The sequence below is a fragment of the Lissotriton helveticus genome, chromosome 7 (assembly GCF_964261635.1).
Source record: "Lissotriton helveticus chromosome 7, aLisHel1.1, whole genome shotgun sequence".
In the NCBI taxonomy this organism is placed as follows: Eukaryota; Metazoa; Chordata; class Amphibia; order Caudata; family Salamandridae; genus Lissotriton; species Lissotriton helveticus.
In genome coordinates this window covers 329,620,485-329,634,225 of record NC_136068.1, presented here as the reverse complement: position 1 = coordinate 329,634,225, position 13,741 = coordinate 329,620,485, and positions in this window count along the sequence as shown.

Genomic DNA, 13,741 nt, shown 5'->3' with positions numbered 1-13,741 from the left:
ATGAACGCCTCAGCGGAGCGAAGCCCGGCCGGCGTTATCCCTCCCTTGAGCAGCCCAAGCACAGATTTGTTTGGAGTTTAACTTTGTTCAACAAAACTATGCATTGTTTGCCAGCTTCTTATCCATGCGCTCCAAGCTTGCATTAGGTGAGCAGGGGCCATTAAAAAAACCTCTTGTGGGACATCACCAGGATCCGCAATCTGACACCTACACACGTATCCAAGTAGCCACAGACCATGTGAGTGCCAGAGATGTTTTAAAGACTGCTTTGCCCCCGAAAAGTTGGCAAAACCACTGAGGAAGCAAGCGAGGCTCTTGTCAGCTCACGAGGACTTACGCTCTATTAACCTGAAGAAGAACCCTGATCTGAAAATTCCTCTATATGAACCACTATGTCTTCTGGTGTACTTGAAACTTCCTAGAAACTTTACAGTAAAGTCCGAACTAATGCACTAGAGGTTCGGCTTATTACCCCTCTGTTATAACATGATATGCCCCTTCCCCCCTCCCAGCCCTCTTCCCCTTACTTGGTCTCTCCCTCCTGTGGAATGTTGGAGTGAAGCTCGCCTTGGAATGTTGGGGAGCTCACTCCAGTAGTTAGCACTGAAGAATCCTGTTCTATTAAACTCCTCGTTCTCTCTCTTCCTGCGTGGAGTGTTCTTTCTTAACAATTTGGCGACTAATACCGTGCTGGGGACGGTAGGATTCTTTCCCCTGTGATAATTGCCAACTACAAAAGTAAACGGATCGTAAGAGAGGCGTAGCGGCGCTCCATTCACCCCTGTCAAGGACCAAGCTTCGTGAAGTAATCCATCTGAGCTCATCTGAAGTTGTGACACACCGGTAAGCAGGAAGAGATTAAAAGACCCTGCCGTTTCAACACCTAAGCAGCAGCCGTCTCATTCACATGGAGAACTGTGTCTGTGGTGATAAAGGGTTTTCCTTCGCAACAGGACGCTGAACTCGCTTTGCCTGGTGTTGGCGTGGTAACTATACGCCGGTGAACCTGCTACGACCTTTGCATTTCCAGTCACGTCAGTTCCTTACCAACGGAGTTTCCTTGGCAACGGGACACTTGTTTCGTTCCGACTGGTGGCCGGCGAGGGAAATCTACGTCGGAGAGCCTGCTCTGCTTCGGTGGTTCCTGTCACGTCAAGTCCTCTGGGAAGGACAGAAATCTGTGACGGACTGCTTCCAGTTCAAGGTGGTGAGGAAAATTGACATCGGCATTGTAGAAGCAGCCTGCCTGATCCCTGCGTTCCTCAGTTCCACGTCGGTGAACCACCCTGAGGTAACGTGAAGAGTCTGGCGCATGTGTCCACGTATCCGATTTGATTAGCGGTGACAACTCGGAATCTTCCGGGTTGTTTCCATAATTAACAGAATCTTCCAGCTCTTACTGTTGAGGGGCAAGAATGAGATAGGAGACAGTGGGTAGGAAGCCCTTCCCTCTTAACTGTTTCGGTCTGCTGGGCTTTCCCGTTTACAAGGAATGGTTGCATGACTGTAATGCGTTTTCGCTCCTCTCAAGGGAACGGTAATTTGCTTCTGGAACACAACGATTAACATTTCACGGCCTGTTCCTTTTTGCTGTCATAGGGAGACTGTGACTTACTTTCTTTCTACAGGTGTGTCATCGTAGCCAGTCAGGAATTGTTGGAGATTTCACCTACGGCCAATGACTTGCTAGGAGAGGGAGTGCACATGTTTTTTTCGAAACTAATATGCATTTGAGTTATTATTGAAAGGAGCATGGGGTGGTAAATACTTATGTTGGTGCTTTCCTTTGTAGTTCAGTAGTGTTTTCAAAAGTAATCTATTTACAAAATCTACATAGCACTAATTTATATCCTTTTGGTGCCATCTATTCAATTTATATAGCTTCATTTTGTTTAACCACAGGTGCCTTTTGACGGTTTCTTCGCTGATTGGCACAGCACTGCTTTTTTTGTTTTCATTATCTAGGCCTGTTGAAAATAATTTGTGTATCCTAGGTGGTGAGCTATTTTGACGGTTTCCCTTCACCTTTCTATTTCTACCCACTCTGGGTATTCTATTTCATCATTCTGGTTCTCTCCTTATTTTTGTTTTCTTCTTTTCTTCTCTCTCTAGCTATTATCATGACAGCCTTAAATTTGTCTCAGCCACCACCATTTTTGGATGAAGCTGGTGATCCAATTATTTCCTGGAAAAAATGGTTTAATTTGTTTGAATCATATTTGATTGCTATAGGAGGAAATAGATTTTCATCTTTAAGGAAGAAACACATTTTACTGCATAATTTAGGAAAATATGGTAGGGATGTGTTCGAAGACTTACCTGAAGTAGCTGTTGACGCTGCTAACGTCAATGTGGTCGGTGATGGCAGGGTTCAGCCTGATGTGTATGAGGCTACCATAAAAAAATTGGCAAAACAGTTTGGGGACAGGATTAATATAGTTCTTGAGCGTCACAAATTTTTCTTGCGGGCTCAAGGAAAAAATGAGAAAGTGAAGAATTATATTGCTGTGTTGAGGGGTTTGGCAGCCACGTGCGAATTTGGTCTTCTTTCTGAGTCCTTAATCAGGGATCAATTAGTTAGGTGCACATGTGAAAAGAAAATTCAGGAGAGACTCTTAGCAGAAGCCCCTGATTTACAAAGAGCTATTGATATTGCCATCAGCATTGAACACACAAGCTACTGTATGAATGAAATGAAGGAGGCTGGTGAGGTTAAACAGGTTAATGACAATGGTGTGAACAAAGTAGTTCAGAGAGATGTTAAAATTAAGTCTAACCAACCTGAGGTGAATAAACACAGTGCTCAGCCCAATAAGCCAAAGTGCTACAGATGTGGTAACCCAAACCATCTAGCTAATGATGTAAAGTGTCCAGCGAGGGGAGTCACTTGCAGTAATTGTAATCAAGGGGCCATTTTTCGAGGGTATGCCACGAAAAGAAAAGTACTACTCACATGGTGGTCCAAGAGTTGGACCAACCGTTGCAAGGGGACATTATTTTTCAAGTGATGAACATTGGTGAACAGGAGGTGAATGTATATCCTGAATGTAAAATATTACTAGACAATGTTGCATATGAAGTCTTTGCAGATTCGTGTTCACCTTACACTCTCATAAATGAGTCTGCATTTAAAGAAAATTCAGGTCATGAAGAGTATAATCTTTTGCCTCCAGATATCAAACCGGGAGGATACAATTGCGACCCGATTCCTTTGATTGGAATGTTGTTAATGCAGATTGATTTTAAAGATAGGCCAACATTGGGTAAAGTGTATATCACAAAAAATTGATCTAATTTGCTAGGGTGGAAACACCAGAAAGACCTGGGTATCAAACTAGACCCGAATGCTCCTGAACAGGTGTTGCTGATTGATAGGCCTGCGGTTGGGAAGGAGGTGTGTGAGAAATTTCCGGAGGTGTTTACAGACAAGTTAGGGCAGCTTAAAGGGTTCCTTCACAAGATAAAACTTAAATCTAATTCAAAACCAGTTGTACACAAAGCAAGGTCTGTCCCTTTGTTGCTAAGAGAAACCCTTCAGGAAGAATTGAACAGACTGGAAGGAAACAGAATAATAGAGCGTATTGAAAGCTCAGAGTGGTTGGCCCCCATCGTGGTAGCGGCGAAAGGGGGGGGAAGGGCATCCGCCTCTGTGTTGACCTTAGGGATTTGAATGCCAACATCTGGGTAGACAGACACCCCCTCCCCAACATTAATGAAATGTTGATGGGAATTCAAGGAGCAAAGTATTTCACAGTTCTAGATCTGTCCTCGGCCTATCACCAGGTTGTCCTTCACCCAGATTCAAAGCACCTCACGTCCTTCATAACCCCTTTTGGTGCATATCAGTTCTCAAGGTTACCATTTGGACTCGCTTCTGTGGCTGCTGTTTTCCAGCGCATAATGCAAATTATCCTGCAAGGCCTTGAAAAAGTTATCTGCTTCCAGGATGTCATCTTACTCTATAGAGCATCCGAAAGTGAGCACAACAAAGTTTTGGAGGTAGTTCTGTCTAAACTCAGCAAAGCGGGAGTCACGACCCAGAAAGAAAAATGTAAGGTTGGGGTGCAGACGGTGGTGTATCTGGGGCACACTATTTCTAGAGAAGGTATCAAACCCAAGGCCAGTTTGGTGGATGCAGTCAAATTTGCTCCTGCTCCGGTAAATAAAGAAGAATTGAAGTCCTTCCTAGGCCTGGTTGAGTATATGTCGAAGTTTGTGAAGAACTTTGCCAATCAAGTACAACCACTCCGTGAACTGCTCAAACTAGGAACCAAATTTGAATGGGGCACTGAACACCAACAAGCATTTCAACGCGTCAAAGAAGCCATTGTGAATGCTCCAATTCTGCACACGTTTGATCCTAATGCTAAGTCCACACTCTCAACTGATGCCAGTAATAAAGGGTTGGGAGCTTCTTTGACTCAAATGGTAAATGGCGAAGAAAGAGTGATAGCTTTCGCTTCAAGGACTTTGAAGGCTGCGGAAGCAAATTATTCCACCATCGAGAAAGAGGCACTGGCGTGTTACTGGGCTATTCACCATTTTAAGTACTTTTTGTGGGGAATTCCGTTCTGCTTAAGGACAGATCACAAACCTTTGATCCCGCTGTTTGCCACCAAACTGCTAGAAAATACCACTCCACGCATCTCCAAGTGGGTTCTAGGACTGCAAGGGTACAACTATTCCATTGTACATGTCCCTGGCTCAAAAAATTCCTTGGCGGACTGTCTTTCGCGTATGCCAGTATTGGAAAATGAACCTGAAGAGATCCAAGTAGAAGAAACCATCCTTGCTGTTGATGTCCCGGCCATAAAAAAAGATGAGTGGGAGAAGTCACTTCAGGAAGATGATGTGTTGCGCAAATTGAAAGAAATGATTTTAAAGGGCTGGCCGGAAAAAAAAGAGGAGGTGGCAGAGGATCTCCAAGAGTTCTGGTGCGTGAAGGATGAATTATCCATAGTGGAAGACCTGGTCTGGAGGAGTAACAAGACAGTCCCTCCGTCTGGAATGAGAGGTCACATCATACGGAAAGGGCATGGAGGTCACCCAGGTCGAAGTCTGAAGAAAAGTAAAATTCGTCAAAGCTATTGGTTTCCAAAAATGGACACACAAATTGATGAACTTGTAAAAAATTGCATTGAGTGCGGTACTAGTGATAAATCCAAGAATGTCCGCAAAGCTCCTTTGGTTCCTGTCACCGTGCCTACCAAACCTTGGGACAAACTGGGGATGGACATCATTGGCCCATTGAATATGTTAAATCTTTCTCAAAAATTCATGTTCGTTCTAATCGATTATCATTTCCATTGGATAACCACTAAGTTCGTCCCTTCCATCTCCACTGCTTTCCTCATTGAGTTTCTTAAAGAGACCTTCTCAAAAGAGGGCATCCCCAGTGAATTGATAACGGACAATGGGGTGCAATTCACTTCAGATGAGATGAGGGAATTCTTGAACGACTTATCTATTGTCCACATCAAATCTCCATTGTACTCACCAAAATCTAATGGGTTAGTGGAAAGGGCTAATATAATGTTGAAGGATACCATTCAACTAGCTGTGTCAACTAGAGAATCCGTGGTAGAGTGTTTAAGGAAGATTGTGTGGTCATATCACATCACACCTAATTCAGTGTCCGGAGTCTCCCCGTTTACCTCTCTTAAAGGCAGGAACCCAGGTTCAAAGCTCACCCCAATTGGTTAAATGGAGGATCCCCGGTGTGGGTTGGCAGGACCTATGTTTCAGAGAAGGTGAAAGAAAATCAAGCAAAGTATAAAGACAAGTATGATGCTAAATGGGGTACTAAGGACAGAAAATGGAGGGTCGGGGATTGGGTGGTGGTCAAGAAACCCACTCTAGTGAAGTCTAAACCTTCTGGTTTCTCTAAACCCCTTAGAATAAGGAAGATAAACAATAACTCTGTTTTGTTAGAAGATGGCAATCTATGGAGCATGGATAGATTGGCTTGTTGCACTAATGTTCATGTCTCCAAATCCACTAGCAAGGAGGACTCTGGCGAAGCGGTGGGTGATTCAAGCATAGGAAGAGAGGCACGGCAACGGAGGTGTCCGGCATGGCAAGCTGACTACAGCATGTAAAGTATATATTTCAGTGCTCTCACCGCTGTTCCTCCTACTGGTGTTTTTGCCTGGGGTTTTCATATGCAATTTCAATGTAATGTATTGTATTTTATTGCATGTATTGGACTTTTCTCTCAAATGTATCTTTTACTTTGTAGTTAGGCTGTTGTCAATTTACCGCCTCTTTGCACTTACCTAAATGTGTTGTGTAACAAAGGGAGGTGTGTTATAACATGGTATGCCCCTTCCCCCCTCCCTGCCCTCTTCCCCTTACTTGGTCTTGTTGGGGAGCTCACTCCAGTAGTTGGCACTGAAGAATCCTGTTCTATTAAACTCATCATTCTCTCTCTTCCTGCGTGGAGTGTTCTTTCTTAACACCCTCAAATCATAAAAGTACAGCCATCTGACCGCCACCTTGGACATTTTATGTAGGGGCTGTGGTTATAAGCAGGCAACACTTTTACATGTGTAATGCTAGTGCCCTTTCTTATGTTTACTCAGAGGATATCTTCTTCCAGTTGTTAGGCAGTTGAGCATAACGGTCTGCAAAACAGCTGTAATTGAATGTCTGAAAGGTTATTTGTGTCAACAGACGGCAAGATTCATTAAGTTTATGACAACTGCCTGGTTAATTCTCAAAACTGTTACAACTTGAGAGGAAATCCTATAACACTATGCTGGGCATGGACCCCTTCAGGATGGCCCGGGCGACCTCATTGTTAGCTGCAAATTGCACGTCTTGTACTTTAACTCTGGGAAACATAAGCAAAGGGTGTTCTCGCCTATGTAGGCTCTGTTTAGCACTTGCACTTTTATTGAGCATTTGTTTAAGCTGACCTGCGATCTCCCCTGGCTGCTTTTATGAATAGGGTTTTTGCTGCTATGTTCCAAATCATGTAAAAGTGTGTATTCGTCCTGTTAGCAGTATTTTTCATAAACTGAATGATACATGATCTCCCGCTGCTGCTATTAGGAACGGAGCTTTTTGTTGCTTCTTTTTTATAATATTAATCATGCGATAGTGTATTACTTTTCACTTGTCAGTGGTATCTTTTGTAATCTGCCTGATAATGTTTTTTGATTCCGGGTGCTCTTTTTATTGAATTGTTTGCTATGATTTTAACTAATTGTGCAAATTGAAATAAACTTGAACTTACTGGTAATGTCCATCAGAAAAGGAAAAATGAGAAACTACCTCCTCTTAAATAGAGCAGTATCACCAGTTTATAATCTTTAATTCAATATAGACACTGCATTCCTCGTAAAAAAATGTGTCTCTTTCTATTTGTTTTCGTTCTTCTGAGGACCATTGAGAAGTTGGATCACCAGGGATGCCGCTGTACAAGAAAATGAGTCTATACTCTTGTTGGCCTTCCAACTTCTGGTAGAGGATAAAACATTCAAGGGTGGGGGCTAGGTAGTTTGAGTGTGCCATATCTAGAATTCCTTTTGTGAGGTTTTCATAGGGCGCCTACATTGATAAATGCCAGTTTACTTGGTTTAGGTTGTGGATTATTTATGCTGTATTTCTGCCCACTGAACAACACTCTTTTGGTTGTCTTTGACCTGTGAGCAGAAAAAAAACACAATCTTGTTCGTCTTGGGAGGATTTACCCAGCATTCGGATCATTATTAATGTCAGTGAACTCACCTGACTGTGCACTAATAGTTATACCAGTCACCTTACTGTCTCCCTTTATCACTGCTCTCTTGAGGAATCTGACTGTAATTGGGCTTCAAAGGTTACTTAAAAATCGTAATTCCTATTGTTTTAAAAACTAAAGGATTATCAACCTCACAAAAACTCAGCTTGTGGTTTTTGGCAGACAAATCAACAAGAAGGGGAGTTTGTCTTTGGGTGGGCAATCAATTATTCGAGGCTCATCGTATAAATATCTTTGCGTCTGGCTACAAGATTGGCTATTGCACCAAATCCACCGCAACTCACTGAAACCAAGATTTGCTTCCCTGATCTCAGATTTTCACTGAATACACCGAAAATTACAAAGTCCAACCTATCTGCCACTACTTACTGCAATAAAAGCCAGGTTATTCCAACAGTCTGATATGGTACAGAAGCCTTTCCAGGAAAGTTTGGGTCTTTCCTTAACTCTGCACAAAATAAGGTTTTCTGTCTACTGTTACATCTTCTCCAGAATGTGTTGCCTTCTCAGATTCGACTTGATTTCGGCCTGAAAAGTCAAGATCTAACACAAAAAGGCTAATTTCTCAAATATATGTCGCTTTTAAGGTCTTCAGGCAAAGCCATATTACGCGCCTTGTTGTGAAAATACTCCAGAGAGGTATTCAATCAAATTCAAATAACTGGGCCCGTGCCCTTGACATGGCGCTGAAGGGTTTGTCATTGCCTCAACTTGAAGAACATAATTAATAATCAAATGAGAAGGTTGTTATGTTATGTTATGTTATGTTAATAACATTTATTAGGCGCAACAGCTGCCCCAGCAAAGGGGCGTCCTGGCGCCAGATCATGTACACAACACAACAGATCCGAGCTGAAAAGAGGAGAATTTCAGATCACAGGGAGAACAAGTGAGTTTTAATGGCCCGTCTAAAAAGAGTCAGACTATTAAGGGCGCGAATGTGCACAGGAAGGGAGTTCCACAGATCAGCCGCCAGAACACGGAAGGAACGACCTCCCATCCTGCTCAGCCTGAACCTAGGCTTACTCACCAAATGGAGTGATTCAGATCTGAGGGACCGCGAGGGGACATACGCCGAGATGAGGCCCACCAAGGCGGGGGGAGAGGAAAGCTTCAGAATCTTAAATGTCAGACAGAGAGCCTTGAATTTGATTCTCTGTCTGACCGGAAGCCAATGAAGAGAGGTCAGAACGGTCGAAACCGAGCAGCGTCTTGGGAGGCCAACAATAGCCCGTGCAGCCGCATTCTGCACCCTCTGAAGCCTAGTGGCTTCCGCCTGGTTGACTCCTAGAAGCAAAGCGCTCCCGTAGTCAATCCGGGAAAGGATGGAGGCCTGCACCACCAGTTGCCGAGTGGGAGGGTCGAAGAATTTGAGGACTGGTCTCAGTCCTCGCAGAATACCATAACAGGTAGCTGCTGTCTTCTTCGTGTGGCTGGTAAAAGATAGATTAGACTCCAGCCAGACCCCCAGATTTTTCACTTCGGCCGCTGGGAGGGGGATCACCCCTAGTTCGGGAGGCCACCACTGATCTCCCCAGAGGTCCGCCTGCTTCCCTACAATCAGGACCTCGGTCTTCTTGGCATTAAGCTGTAGGCAGTTATTACGCATCCAACTAGCCACAGCTATAAGTCCTGCCCGGAATCTGAGCGCAGTCACCTCAGGGTCCCCACTAAGTGTCACCGCCAGCTGCGTGTCATCGGCATACGATGTCATGGTGAGGCCAAATTGCCTGACGACAGCAGCCAGCGGCTTCACATACAAGTTGAATAAAGTGGGGCTAAGGGCAGAGCCCTGAGGGACTCCCAGTTGTCATGCCACGGAGACAAAGAGTAGTTCAGCAAAATACATATTTAACACAGACATATTTAACAACATTACTTAGATCTTTCTACAAAGATCAGTTACTTCATCTGCCCTTTGGTTTATATCAAACACTAGAATACACCCCTAAATGGCAGCCGAAACCACAGAATACACAGTGTAGGCTATTCTATTTATAAGAAGAAACCTTGGTCCTCATTTTATCAACCAGTCCTATTCTACTAACTGAACGTAAGATATTATTGAAAATAAGTTTTTTATCAACATAGCATTAGAACATGTCGGCATGTCTTACTTTTTAGGTGGAGCAGTCGAGACCTCTTGTATATATTTTAGTATATACTTATTATATACTTATATGTGTATGTACCTTGTGGGCTCTGTAGATCAGCCCTAGGATTTGTCTGCTTCAGCTTAGAGACTTTTTTTCTGTTCAACTGCCTCTATTTAACTGTCTTGATAGAAACCGACCAGCAGAGGTCAGTAAAATACCAGCATTGTTTTAGCATTTTCTAGATTCAAGTTCATAGAAATTGTCTTCCACGAGCAAATGTAGACAATAATATTTTTTTTAAATCTTGTATTTTCAGTGATATGACCACCGGAGGCCCTGATTTTACATTAAAAACAGATCTTTGGGCTATACCATTTCCCACTGAAAGGCAATATGTCTCTCCATGTGTTGCCATACCTGGCATGTCACGAAGTTTGTGCTTACTTTTCCTCCATGTTAAAGAACAGTAGATGTTTCAGCACCCAGGCTAATGTGCTGCATAGCTAAATACATATAAGTTCCCAAAGGCGTGACAGATTGCATTGCAAATGCTTGTATGTATTAAAGGGGGAACTCCACAAATAATAGCAGCCTTTATAAAATTCTTACTTGAAGTGAATAATTTATTGTCAGCAAAAGGCCTGATGATCACCAAGTAGTTTGTCACCTACTTAACTTCAATTGACATGTCTGCATGACATACTTGGGAACAGAATGGCACAGTATCATTTTTAATAAATTTGTAACAATTTTGCTTACATCTGGCTGCAGGCTAAGGTAACTATAACACATGCATGCTACGGCGTTACCAGCCCAAACCAATCTAATTGTACTATTCACTGGATGAGTTTTAGCCCAAAACCCTCATGCACCTTGGGCGATTTTGCACATACATGTTTACACCTTAACCTAATGAGTTTTAGCACAAAATCCTCATACACTATAGGAGATTTTGCATGAACATGTCTGCACTTTAACCTGGAAAAAAGGTGAGGAAAGGATGGGCACAGTGTCACTTTAACCACATGGATAATTCGGCTGAGTTGTAGGTGCTTTTGCACCAATATGCCAGCACCTTAACCCAAAAACCAAGTGGACAGTGGCAGCTGGTCCATTGTGGCTGGGGGCTATGCCACCCCAGCTTTTGCCCCTCATGAACAGTGTCTGTCAGCCTAACAGACACTGTTCATTTTCAGGTCAGGCAGTCAGGAGCCAGACATGCGCTAAATGCATAGGCTCCTGGCTGCCTGAGCTGAACTTTGCTGGGCTGAGTATGTCACAGCTCCTGTAGGCGTGACCTTCGCAGCTCAGCAAATGTCCCTGTAGCCATGACTTCAGTGACGAGGGTAGCATGACTGATTTCCTCGCACGTGGGTGCTTCATTTTTAAGCCCTGAAGCGCCCAGGATAGTGTCAATCAGTGACACTTCATCACAGAGTGGGGTGGGGTCAGCAGTCTCACTGACCCATCCCACTCTGTGATGACATTGGGACTGCAGCATTCCCAAGCCTCCTGGGACCTCCTAGGCAAAGCTGCAGGTAAGTGTGTGTTTGTTTTTTCAATTAATATTTGGTGCGTGTGTGTGTATGTATGAATGTTTGGTAATGAGTGTTGGTAATGGATGTGTTTGTGTTTGTGTGTGCGCGTGTGTGAATGGATGGCTGTGAGTTTGTATGTGTATGTTTGTGTCCCATCTGCCTCCCTCCCTCCTAAACTTACTCTCCGCCACTGCAAGTGGAAAAGGAGGGGTTTAAAATCACTTTAAACAAGCCTAAACCTCCGTAGACTTTATTTCTTATACTGTGCTATTTGTTCACGAGAATTGGTTAGGAACATTAAACAGAGCTAATGTGCGCTTGATGATTTTAGTTTACATTTAATGCTTACTGTATTCTGACAGGAATTCTGTTTGTAATTATTTGTGAGGCCATCAATATACCAATGTACATTTTTAAATTGAAAGAAATAAGTAAAATTTGGTGTTAATGCCAGTACTCACATATATATATACATATTTTAGCCTCTGCATTTTAAATAGATTTTTTTTCAAAATTATACTATTTAATGTTAGTTAGAAAGAATGTTCTAACATTTTATTGATCATGCTGTGTAATATATTAGGGTTTTCATTAACTGAAATAAATGTACTTATGACTTTTTCTCCTTTCTTCAGCTTCCTCCTTTCTATTCCGTACTTTCTCCCTTTGTGACTGTTTTCCTATCTTTCTCTTCCTCCTCTTTACTCCTTTTTCCCCTTTTCTCTGTGTTGCTATGGGCCAAAGTTCATTAAAGCAAAATATAAGTACCAGTCCCCAAAAGGGAGCGCTGGTGCCCAACACATGAAACAAAGTTGCAGTGAAACTTTGCCTGCCTTTGAATGTGACAGCTCAAAACAGCAACAATAAGAATGTTGTTGTGTATGCAGATATAACTCAATTGAAAATTCACTTGTTATTTTGTGTGCCCCTGTGTATTGCTCTGTAGTTAAAAGCATACTGATGACTCAGACGACAAGAAGGGTTCAGGAGGCGCTGACACTCTTATTGTCTGAGGAGCTTAATTCACTCCTTTCACAATTATTACACGTACTTTGGAGGCACCAGGAAGAGAACATTTGCATTTGTGTGTTTTATAATCTATTCAGCCTGCCAGGCCCCTCCGAATGGTAATTCATACTATGTGCTAAATGTAAATCGCTTGCCTTGTGTGACTTGTTATAAAGGCTTTCTTGGAAAAGCCTTCAGTGTTGGATAGGCTTAAAGTACGAATATTAATGTATTATTTCAAAAGAAGTACAGAGGGGCTCAGCGTTCGAATTTCAGCTCGGTATTTTAGTGTATGTTGGTTTTCCGTATACAGCCCGGGCATAGAACATATGCAATGACTAAGTCCTCTTTCTGCCGCTGTTTCTTTGATTTTGAGCACAAAAGATGCTTGCGCCCAAGTTTAAATCATGGGCTGCGTTCAAAGTCCTCTTGATCCTGCGCTATTTACCCACTGAAATGTCTTTGTGTAACACATGCAGAAATTTGCTGGTCCAAAAGAGCACACAAAGGGGAAAGCCGCAGAATAAGGGTCGCACAGATCATTACCTCACGATATTGCCTACTGCTTGGGGAAGACTCAGGGGGCTATAAAATTATCACCGCTTTAGAGTTCGTTTTCATCCGAAAAGCGGCGATAATTTTTTGACATTATTATCAAGGACACCCTTGCGCGTGAATTCATGTTTTAGCACCCATTTTACTCGTGCCTTGCATCGCATCGTTAATGAGTTGCAAAGTAGGCGTGCCTCACGAAACTTCATGGGAAAATATCACTAACGCAGCTTCACGATATTTACAACGAGACCCTGTCCGTCGTAGCGATAAAATTAATAGCCCTAACTCGCCATTAATGCAGGAATCTAACGTCTGCTAAATTCCTGACTAAGGCATACTTAACATGGGAGGTGGATTGTAGGGTTAAGGCCACATGGTTGTATCAGCAAGCTTTTCTCCGTTTTGCATTGATTTTCACTGGTTTTTCAGCGATGTTGGCTCATTTCTCTGCTCTCTCTGGATTTTATAACGCTAATGCGCTAAGCGTTGTTAACACAGCGCTATTATGGAGATATAATCCAGCAATAGCTGGTAATTTGAAAAAAACGCACTAAGCGCGTTCAGCAATAATTATCGCTGCGTCTTGATAATATGGTCCATAGAATCAGATCAAAAAGTGACCTGCTAACGGCTGGTATCTTATGTCACCTGAATGGTTTTGCGGCTGATTTGTCCTGTGCATTGAAAAAATTGAGAATTACTAAAAAAAAATGAAGAAAGAATATGATAGAAAGAAAAGAAAAAGGAAATGAAAACAAAAGAGTTGGTAGGAGAAAGAATGAAAGAAAGAAAAAAGAAAG